This window comes from Rattus norvegicus, chromosome 6 (genome assembly GCF_036323735.1).
Source record: "Rattus norvegicus strain BN/NHsdMcwi chromosome 6, GRCr8, whole genome shotgun sequence".
NCBI classification, from domain to species: domain Eukaryota; kingdom Metazoa; phylum Chordata; class Mammalia; order Rodentia; family Muridae; genus Rattus; species Rattus norvegicus.
The window spans coordinates 86,214,420-86,225,895 of record NC_086024.1 but is presented as its reverse complement, the minus strand read 5'-3'; the positions used below and the strand labels follow the sequence as shown (position 1 = coordinate 86,225,895).

The following is an 11,476-nucleotide window of genomic DNA, read 5'->3' as shown; positions in this document are numbered from 1 at the left end:
TCCAAAAATTTTAAGATGACACAGTCTACTGTGATTTCAATGTGAAGAAAATCTGTGTGTTTTCATGTCAATTATGAAATCAGGAATATGATATCTGTGCAACAAATCACCAACTGTCAGTCTCTCTCTCTCTCTCTCTCTCTCTCTCTCTCTCTCTCTCTCTCTCTCTCTCTCTTTTTCCTAACTGCCATCTCTTTTCTTTTTGTTTGAGTCATACTTCTTTGATTGCAGTTCAGGATCAAGTGTAAAGGTATTTAATAAAGTGCATCAATTTTCAGTTTATAAAATGAATAACCTCTTGTGACCAACTGTATTGCTAAATGACTAATGTGTATCAATTATTTCACACTGAAATTTCCTAACAAGGTAGATCTTCAATATCCTCAATGCATAAATTAAGGATAATTAAGCAAATTTATTAATGTATTAACAGGTAAGACTTGATTGACATTCATTTTACAATCCAGAAAGATAAAGATATAATAAATATTTTAATTATAGGCAATTTTATTTGGAAATACATATTAAAATTTGAAGTAAAAGAATGAATGAAATGAATGAAATTGTCAGAAGCAGTAGAAGCTATAGTTTTTGATAATCTGTAAACTTCTAGGTGAAAAAAAATCATAATTTTCTTTACTCCTTTTAGCCTTTTGCTTTTGTTACTTTTAATTTCAAAGTATATGATATTTAATATAAACATTGCCTAAAATTTTAAAGATCTGTTTATTTTTTACTAATGATTTAATTTGTTCCCTATATTTTATCCTATACAATACAATTTCTAAATTGTAAGGAGTCTAATGTGGGGTGTAGTCCACTGGAGGCTGAGGCAGTAGTTTGCTATTAGCTAAAGGACAGCCTGGGCTATATAGTGAATTTCAGGTCAGCCTGGACTACAGTGAGATTCTGTTTAAAAATATCAAACCAATAAATCAATAAATAAACAATGAAATGAATAATTGAAGGATATGTTTCTATACATTCCTCATTGCATTGTTGTTGCATAAAGTCTCCATATATTCTGCAATTTCCTCAAACAGAAAAACTCTGCTCTCTTACTTTTTTTTAATTGGATACTTTTTATTTACATTTCAAATGTTATTCCCTTTCCTGGTTTCCTGGTCATAATCCCTCTATCCCATACCCCTCCCCTTATCCGATAAGGGTGTTCCCCCTCCTCAACCACCCCATTTCCCATCCCTCCTAACATTCACCTGCACTGGGGGGGATCCAGCCTTTACCACTTCAGAAGCTTCTCCTCCCATTGGTACCCAACAAGGCCATCCTTTGCTATATATGCAACTGTAGTCATAGGTCTGTCTATGTGTACTCTTTGGGTAGTAGTATAGTACCTGAGAGAATTTACTTTTAACTCCTCTTTATGACATTAATTTGGGGTTAACACTATTTTTCTATACTCATATAACTTATCAGATACTTTTGATCATACCCATTAGATTTCTTAAAGCCACAGAGTTTCTAACAATTTAATTCAATTTTAAAAATCGTTGTCTAAGAAATCAGGAAAGGGAATAACGTTTGAAATGGAAATAATACCCAACTTAATAAAAATGGAAAAAAATCATTGTCCAGATGTGCTTTAAAATCCACAGTTTAAATGCTAAGATTGCCCGACTTCCCCTCACTTCAGATATTCACCAGCAAAGATGGATAAATAAGAAACGCATAATTCATCTGATTTGGCTTTGAATTGATGGTTCCCACAATTTCCTGCCTTTGAATAATGTTTCTTGTATCCTTTTAAGGCTCATACTTGCTTATTTTAAAGAGCGTGATTAAATATCCATCTAAAAATTCAATGACAGGAAGTGCTCCAGTTTTAGATTACATGTCAAGAGACTTGGTAATTATTCTTTCGTTAAGTATATATATTCTTCAGTCTCAAAGGTCATAAAGCTTTATTTTTTCAATAATTGTCTAAGAGATTTAGTTCAATTTTACATATATTTGCAGAGATCTTGAATTTATTTATTACATACTTTAGTTCACGATCTTGAAAATATGTTGACATGTGTTATGAAATGTGAATTCAGATGTAATTAAAAACATGTTAATCTCACTATATAGATTATATATAATTTGAATATATGCATATTTTAATAAAATATTAAGGTCTTTATGAAATTTTTATAGAACTTAAATATTATTTCTAAGGAGTATTCTACCATCTGTATTATTCAAAAAATTGTAAAGAGTTTGTAAGTCTCTGCTAAGATTACCATCAAGTATCTAATTAGTACTGTATAGTTTCTAATGTTTCTTGAAACTATTAAACTTTACAAGATTGTGAACCATTGAAGTTGCACCCCCCATTTTTCTATAGATATTCTGAATTATACAATTTGAATTTACAAAATTCTCTATGTTCTTATTTATCATGTACAAATAAGTCTATAGAGGATCAACATATGCTTTCTGCTTTATAGTCATGAGGAAGAAAAAAAAATCATCCACAGAAGACACAATGAACACTTCAATGATTCCAATGGGGAGAGAAAACACAACTACTTCATTTAAATGCTATTAATGCACTCAATTTACAGTAAGATATTCATTTATTCCCTATACTGCCAAGATAGGTAATATGTATAATTTACACATGATTTTGAAATTGTAGACTATTATAATTCCATTGTAAAAATAACCCTAAAAATCCACCTTATTATACTCTGGTTACTTCTCCTCTCACAAATATTCAGGTAGTCTTGTGTTCTGCCCTGGGTATAAAGCCTCTAAATATCATCAGTTCTCATGGTAATTGATTTTACAGACCAATATCACTGATAACTTAAGGCCAAGTTTCTCATTCTCTAATTGTCTACTAGTAGTTCAAGTTCATCCAGGACTTAGAGGATGTAATAGAATATTCCATTTGTGGGAAGAGGAGAGCATTCATTCCATATATGTTTTTTTTAGCTTCACTAATAAGTATTTATTAGAGACACTATGAAACCCATAAATTACCCAGATGAGTTTTACACTGGTGAGAATCTTTCTTGTTTAACAGGGAGTTGGCTGAATAAAGTCAAATACATCCACAACAAAATTATTCATATGAGCCATGGTCTTCTGTAGCCTGAGTTGGTGCAGAACTTTCTGACTTTATTTCCAAAGTGCTATGCCCACAGGCATACATCACCATGCCTTATTTAGTAGAAAAACATTACAAAATGTCAAAGAACACTTAAGAAACAAGGTAGACAACACCCCTTATCTTATTATGTAATTTTGTATCACTATAACTAAAACATTTTGTTTAGTGGGTTTAAAAAGACCTGCTTTGGGTGTGATCACTCAATGCAAAAAAACATTTAAATATTCATAGTATTATAATTTGAATAGGTACCAAATGTCTTGTTCCTGTTCTCCAATCAAGAAGAGAACTGTATTTTTCCAAATCACTTGGACAAAAATAACCACTCCCCCCAACATTCTGTAGCGTCACAGGCAGACTTCTTCAGCCCTTCAGAGAGGACATCCCAGCTCTCATGATCTCATCAACCAGGAGAATATTGGTGGCGATCACAGTACAGGGGTGAAGCAGCTGTTTCTTCACACAGTAGTTATCCCACATACCCATTTCGGCGGCCACCATCCGCTCACCTGTGTTCAGATCCACACCTACAAGCTGAGTAGATTCTGAATGTTCAGCTTGAACTTTAGTGTTTCCTGAAGGTCAAAACCAGATTTCTGCATAAGAACCTTGGGAATGATGAGCAAGGCCTGGACTCCAAGCTAAGACTTGCCCTTCACACTGGGCTTGTATTTATCAGAGCTTCTGCCAGTGCCACTTCTACTGCACCTGCACACAGACAACACAGCCATCATCAACAGCATTTTTGACAGCCCTCAAGCCATCTCTTATTGCAACCTTGATTTCAGTCAGCGTGTGCTTATTTGGTCCGTTAACCAGTAAAGTGAGAGAACGGGAACAGTTACACTTCTCAATAAAGTTGAACTTCTCCTCACACAGTGTATACTCATAGATAAGCCCTGCATGTCCCAGTCAGGATTCAGGTCATCAAAAGAGTTCAGAGCTATCCCACCTCAAGCAAGTGTTAGCCTTTCCATGTTTCTCCTCTTGCTCTGCGCAGAACTACTAAACCTTCTTTCACAAGGGTATCTAAAGAAAAGGGGTCAATTCCTTTTTGATTAATAATGACAAATTCTTTATCTGAATTACCACAGACTTTCTTCTTCAGTTCTACGATTTTAATTAACTCTATCTTCAGCGAATTTCCTTTCAGCTTTTACTAGTTTCTCTCTCTCTTCTGCACTCTTGTGAAAAAACCCAGAATTCAACTCTACCTTCTCATACTCCAGGGACACATTGCATGTGAGGATCTAGGCATTTTCTACTTTTTTCTTCATATCAGGATGCTTCGCTCCATGATCCAAAACAAGCCCTGTGATTAAGCTTGTATCAGTTTCAGATTTATGCTTCATCTCCATGATCTCAACCATGAAGAGGTCAATGGGCTCATCTTTTTACTAATGGACAAAATGGAGTCCACCACAGCCTCTGTCAAGACATCTGAAAATTCAGCATGAACTTTAGACTGCAGAGATATCCTGGCCACATCGATGAGCATTTCTCTGTGCATCTCTGTGCTTACTTTGACTTGTTCCACACACTGGAGTGCCTTTTGCTTTGCAGCTTCAAAATCTTCAGTTATTATTCTGGGATGAAGACCTACAGATTCAATGCCATCCCCATCAAAATACCAATCTAATTCTTCAAAGAGTTAGACAGAACAATTTGCAAATTCATCTGGAATAACAAAAAACCCAGGATAGCTAAAACTATCCTCAACAATAAAATGCCTTCAGGGGGAATCACTATCCCTGAACTCAAGCAGTATTACAGAGCAATAGTGATAAAAACTGCATGGTATTGGTACAGAGACAGACAGATAGACCAATGGAACAGAATTGAAGACCCAGAAATGAACCCACATACCTATGGGCACTTGATTTTTGACAAAGGAGCCAAAACCATCAAATGGAAAAAAGATAGCATTTTCAGCAAATGGTGCTGGTTCAACTGCAGGTCAACATGTAGAAGAATGCAGATCGATCCATGCTTATCACCCTGTACAAAGCTTAAGTCCAAGTGGATCAAGGACCTCGACATCAAACCAGATACACTCAGACAAATAGAAGAAAAACTAGGGAAGCATCTGGAACACATGGGCACTGGAAAAATTTTCCTGAACAAAACACCAATGGCTTATGCTCTAAGATCAAGAATCGACAAATGGGATCTCATAAAACTGCAAAGCTTCTGTAAGGCAAAGGACACTGTGGTTAGGACAAAACAGCAACCAACAGATTGGGAAAAGATCTTTACCAATCCTACAACAGATAGAGGCCTTATATCCAAACTATACAAAGAACTCAAGAAGTTAGACCGCAGGGAGACAAATAACCCTGTTTAAAAATTGGGTTCAGAGCTAAACAAAGAATTCACAGGTGAGGAATGCCGAATGGCTGAGAAACACCTAAAGAAATGTTCAACATATTTAGTCATAAGGGAAATGCAAATCAAAACATCCCTGAGATTTCACCTCACACCAGTGAGAATGGCTAAGATCAAAAACTCAGATGACAGCAGATGCTGACGAGGATGCAGAGAAAGAGGAACACTCCTCCATTGTTGGTGGGATTGCAGACTGGTACAACCATTCTGGAAATCAGTCTGGAGGTTCCTCAGAAAATTGGACATTGAACTGCCTGAGGATCCAGCTATACCTCTCTTGGGCATATACCCACAAGATGCCCCAACATATTAAAAAGACTCATGCTCCACTATGTTCATCGCAGCCTTATTTATAATAGCCAGAAGCTGGAAAGAACCCAGATGCCCTTCAACAGAGGAATGGATACAGAAAATGTGGTACATCTACACAATGGAATATTACTCAGCTATCAAAAACAATGACTTTATGAAATTCGTGGGCAAATGGTTGGAACTGGAAAATATCATCCTGAGCAAGCTAACCAATCACAGAAAGACATACATGGTATGCACTCATTGATAAGTGGCTATTAGCCCAAATGCCTGAATTACCCTAGATGCCTAGAACAAATGAAACTCAAGACGGATGATCAAAATGTGAATGCTTCACTCCTTCTTTAAAAGGGGAACAAGAATACCCTTGGCAGGGAAGAGAGAGGCAAAGATTAAAACAGAGACTGAAGGAACACCCATTCAGAGCCTGCCCCACATGTGGCCCATACATATACAGCAACCCAATTAGACAAGATGGATGAAGCAAAGAAGTGCAGACCGACAGGAGCCAGATGTATGCCGCTCCTGAGAGAGACAGCCAGAATACAGCAAATACAGAGGCGAATGCCAGCAGCAAACCACTGAACTGAGAATAGGACCCCCGTTGAAGGAATCAGAGAAAGAACTGGAAGAGCTTGAAGGGGCTCGAGACCCCATATGTACAACAATGCCAAGCAACCAGAGCTTCCAGGGACTAAGCCACTACCTAAAGACTATACATGGACTGACCCTGGACTCTGACCTCATAGGTAGAAATGAATATCCTAGTAAGAGCACCAGTGGAAGGGGAAGACCTGGGTCCTGCTAAGACTGAACCCCCAGTGAACTAGACTGTGGGGGGGAGGGCGGCAATGGGGGGAGGGTTGGGAGGGCAACACCCATAAGGAAGGGAAGGGGGGAGGGGGATGTTTGCCCGGAAACCGGGAAAGGGAATAACACTCGAAATGTATATAAGAAATACTCAAGTTAATAAAAAAAAAAAAAAAAAAGAAATACTCAAGTTAATAAAAAAAAGAAAAGGAAAAAAAGAACATTTAAATATAAAATCTAGTGGTATTACATAAATTTATGATCATTTTTACTGCCTATATCCATATTAGGTGCATTATGCATTATGGGAAGTATGCACTAAATTATAACCCTGAATTCTTTCTTTCTTTTTCTCTATGCCAGGACTGAGGAATGACTTTCCTATCATATCTGTAAATCTGAATTTTCTTGGTAACTAATATAAGTGAACACAAGTGATTCTTAACAACAGTGTATCTGCTGCCCTAAAGGTGAAGGGGAACAAAAAAGGCTTCCTTGCCACAAATAAACAAGACCAAAATCACACGGACTGGTTTATTTCAAGCAACAGAAAATCTTATTGCTTATACAGTTTGGATCAATGGCATCATGGAAGCTTTTTAAAAATCCTTTTTATTTTTAAATAATATTTGATTAATTCTTTAAGAGTTCTGTAAAATATATTTTGATCAAACTTAGCCACATTCTTCAGTTCCTCCCCTATATTTGCATTACAAAACCCTCCCTCTTATACTAACCAAATTAAGTTGTCTTCTTTTTACTAACTATAGAGTTCAGTTTGTGATACCAAACTGCCCTGGAATATGGTAACATCATTAAAGAAAACTAATTGGTCCTCTTCTAGTAGCTATGAAATAGCAATAGTGCTTCAGCTATGGGTGCAATTTCATATCTATTTTCTGCATTCTATGCTAGGATTATGTCTAGCTTGATGTCTTTACATGTAATTATAATCCATATAAATTTATGTGAGCAACTCCTGTTGTGATGGAAAAATCCTGTTTCCTTGGGGGTATCTACCACCTATAAGTCTTGAACAATCTTTCATTCCCCTGCCGCCCACTGATATATGAGCATGGGGACAAATGTATAAACTTAAGTCACAATTAATCTTAATGGTCTCTTATCCTCTGTACACTGTCCATTTGACATCTCTATGTAAAAGAAGTAAAAGAAGTTACTTCTCCAATATGGGCTTAGAGGTTCCTTGTTCTCTGGATAGAGTTGTAAATTATTAGAAGTCATTTTAATACTATGCCCACTTAACAGAATTATAGTTCTTTTATATCTAATGTTTTGAGAGTTTTTCTCATTCAAATTGCCTTTTATATCTAATAAATCAACCATAACCTCCATCCTCTTCTTTCTGTTCCTTTGCATATCACATTTATTATCTATGATTTTTTTTTATTTTCTTTTTTTCGGAGCTGGGGACCGAACCCAGGGCCTTGCGCTTGCTAGGCAAGCGCTCTACTACTGAGCTAAATCCCCAACCCCATCTATGATATTTTAAATGGACTTTATTCCAAGGACAAATGACACTTCACTGTGAGGCAAGATCCCTGTAATGTCCTTAAAGTGGTTTAACAACATTTCAGTGGATACCTGTGTTGCTATATGCTTAGCAGTTATGATGGTAGTTTTCTTATAAAGAAGTTCTTTTTTATCAAGCTATTGTACTGAGGTAACATAATTTTTACATAATTACTTGAAACTCTTCTTGTTTTTATCAATTTTTAGAAAAGTGTGAGAGATGAATATTAATTATTAAAATAATTTCCTTATTTTGGAAATTACATTTATTTTCAGAAAATTTATATAAAAATTAAAATATATCATTAACTATTAACTTATTTTGGACATGGAATTTTAGTGCTTTATGCTCACTGACATAATCTTTTTAAGATAAAGTAGAGAACCCCATACATAACCACGACCATTAAATTTATATAACTCTCCTCCTCTCATCCCTTTGGTCCAAATGTCAAAATCCTTTCCTGTTTTTACTGATTATTTTGTCAGTTTACAGCTCAAAAGTCATCCCCCTTCTCGGTTTTCCCTCTGAAAATCTCCCATTCCATGCCCCCTATCCCTGCCTCCATGAAGGTACATCCCCACCCACCCACCTACTCCTGCCCCACTGTCCAATCATTTCCCTTCGCTGGGGCACAAAGCCATCACAGGACCCAGGGCTTCCCCTCCCATTGGTCCCAGACAAGGTCATCTTCTGCTACATATGCAGCTGGAGCAGTGGGTCCTTCCATATATATTCTTTGGTTGGTTATTTAGTCCCTGGGAGCTCTGGAGGTCTTGTTATTTGATATTGTTGTTCTTCCTATGGGGATGCAAAGCCCTTCAGCTCCTTCAGTCCTCTTCACTCCTCCATTGGGGTCCCCGTGCTCAATTGAAAGCTTGGCTGCAAGCATTCACATCTGTATCCGTAAGGCTCTGACAGAGCCTCTCAGGAGACATCTATATCAGGTCCCTGTCAGCAAGCATTTCTTGGTATCAGAAAGTGACTGGGTTTGGTGGCACATATTGGATGGATCCCCCAGTGGGGCAGTCTCTGGATATCCTTTCCTTCAGTCTTTGTTCAACTCTTTATCCATGTATTTTCTTTAGACAGGAGCAATTCTGGGTTAAAATTTTGTGATGAGTAGGTTTCTGAATCCTTCAACCTGGGACCATGCCTAATTTCTGGGTATGATATCTACAGGTTCTCTCTCCCCTTTGTTGGGTATTTCAGCTAATGTCATCCCTGTCAGGTCCTGGGAGACTATTGCTTTTTTGACATCTGGGACTTTTTAATGGCTATACCCAGTTCCCCATCCACCATTGCTAGACAACTCTGTTCAATTTCTTGACCATGTACATCTAGCCCATCTCCTCCCACACCTAATCTTGCCCCCCTTTAACCTCTCTGACTCCTCTCAATCTCCTAAATTCCTGCAACTCTGAAACTCCTTTGATTATTTTGTTGCCCCTTCTAAGTAGGACAGAGGCAACCACACTTTAATCTTCCATTTTTCTTGACCTGCATATTGTCTGTAAGTAGTGTCACGGGTATTCTGAGCATTTTCCCTAATCTCCACTTATCAGTGAATATATACCATGTATGTTTTTGTGATTGTGTTGCCTCACTAAGGATGATATTTTCTAGTTCTATCTATTTGCCTGTGAATTTCATGAAGTCATTGTTTTTAATGGCTGAGTAGTACACAATTGTGCAACTGTATACCACAGTTTCTATTTCCATTCTTCTGTTGAAGGACATCTGGGTTCTTTCCAGCCTCTGGATCTTGTAAATAAGGCTACTATGAACAAAGTGAAGCATGAGTACTTTTCATATATTGGAGCATTTTTGAGTGTATGCCCAGGAGTGGTATATCTTGGTCCTCAGATATTACTATGTCCAATTTTCTGAGGAACCAACAGAATTATTTCCAGAGTAATTGTACCAACCTGCAATCCTACCAGCAGTGGGGGAGTGTCCTTTTTCTCCACATCCTTGCCAGCATTTGCTGTCATCTGAGGTTTTGATCTTAACCATTCTTACCAGTGTAAGATTGGTTCTCAGGGTTTGTTTTTATTTTCATTTCTCTGATGACTAAAGATGCTGAAAATTCTTTCAGTGCTTCTCAAGCATGTGAGATTCCACAGTGTAGAAATCTCTCTTTAGCTCTATACCCTAATTTTTAATCGGATTATTTAGTTTTGTGGAATCTAATTTCATGAGTTCTTCGTATATTTTCGATATTAGCCCTCTATCAGATAAAGGGTTAGTAAAGATCTTTTCCTAAACTGTGGTTTGTTGTTTTGTCTTTTTGACAGGGTCCTTTGCCTTAGAGAGAAATCTTTCAATTTATGATGCCCCATTTGTTAATTGTTGATCTTAGATCATAAGACCTTGGTGTTCAGTTCAGGAAGTTTTTTTTACCCTTTGCTTGTGTATTTGAGGCTCTTCCCCACATTCTCTTCTGTTTGATTCACCATTTCTGATTTTATGTGAAGGTCCTTGATCCACTTGGACTTGAGCTTTGTATAAGGAGATAAGATTGGAACAATTTGCATTCTTCTACACGCAGACCACCATTTGAACCAGCACAATTTGTTGAAAATGTTCTCTTTATTTTCCCATTGGATGATTTTAGATTCTTTGTCAAAGATCAAGTGACCATAGGATTGTGGGTTTATTTCTGGGTCTTCAATTCTGTTGCATTGATCTACTTGCCTGTCTCTGTAAAAATACCCTGTATTTTTAACACTATTGCTCTGTAGTCTGAGCTCAGGGATGGTGATTCCACCAGACATTAGTTTTCACTATCCAGGGTTTTTTTGTTATTCCAAATTAATTTGCAGATTGCTCTTTCTAACTCTATGAAGAATTGAGTTAGAATTTTGATGGGGATTGCAATGAATTTGTAGATTGCTTTAAATAAGACAGCCATTTTCCTATATTAATCTTGCCAGTCCATTATCATGGGAGATCTTTCCATCTTCTGAGTTCTTCAATTTCTTTCTTCAGAAATTTGAAGATCTTGTCATACAGATCTTTCACTTGCATAGTTAGAGTTACACCAAGATGCTTTTATATTATTTGTGAAGATTGTGAAGGTTGCCTAATTTCTTTCTCAGCCCTTTTATCCTTTTGTTTCCAGCCACTATGCTGAAGTTGTTTATCAGCTGTAGGACCTTTCTGGTAGAATTTTTGGGATTGCTTATGTATGCTATCATATCATCTGCAAATATTGATATCTTGACTTTCTTCCTCCCAGCTTGTATCCCTTTGATCTCCTCTTGTTGTCTGATTGCTCTGGCTAAGACTTTGAGTACTATATTCAGTAGATAGGG

General features: G+C 37.0%; 1 pseudogene; it reads right to left on the bottom strand.

The window, feature by feature from the left end:
- Positions 1-3,481: 3,481 nt before the first annotated feature.
- Positions 3,482-6,928, bottom strand: Cct6a-ps11 (chaperonin containing Tcp1, subunit 6A (zeta 1), pseudogene 11; annotated as a pseudogene).
- Between the last annotated feature and the right edge of the window lie 4,548 nt (positions 6,929-11,476).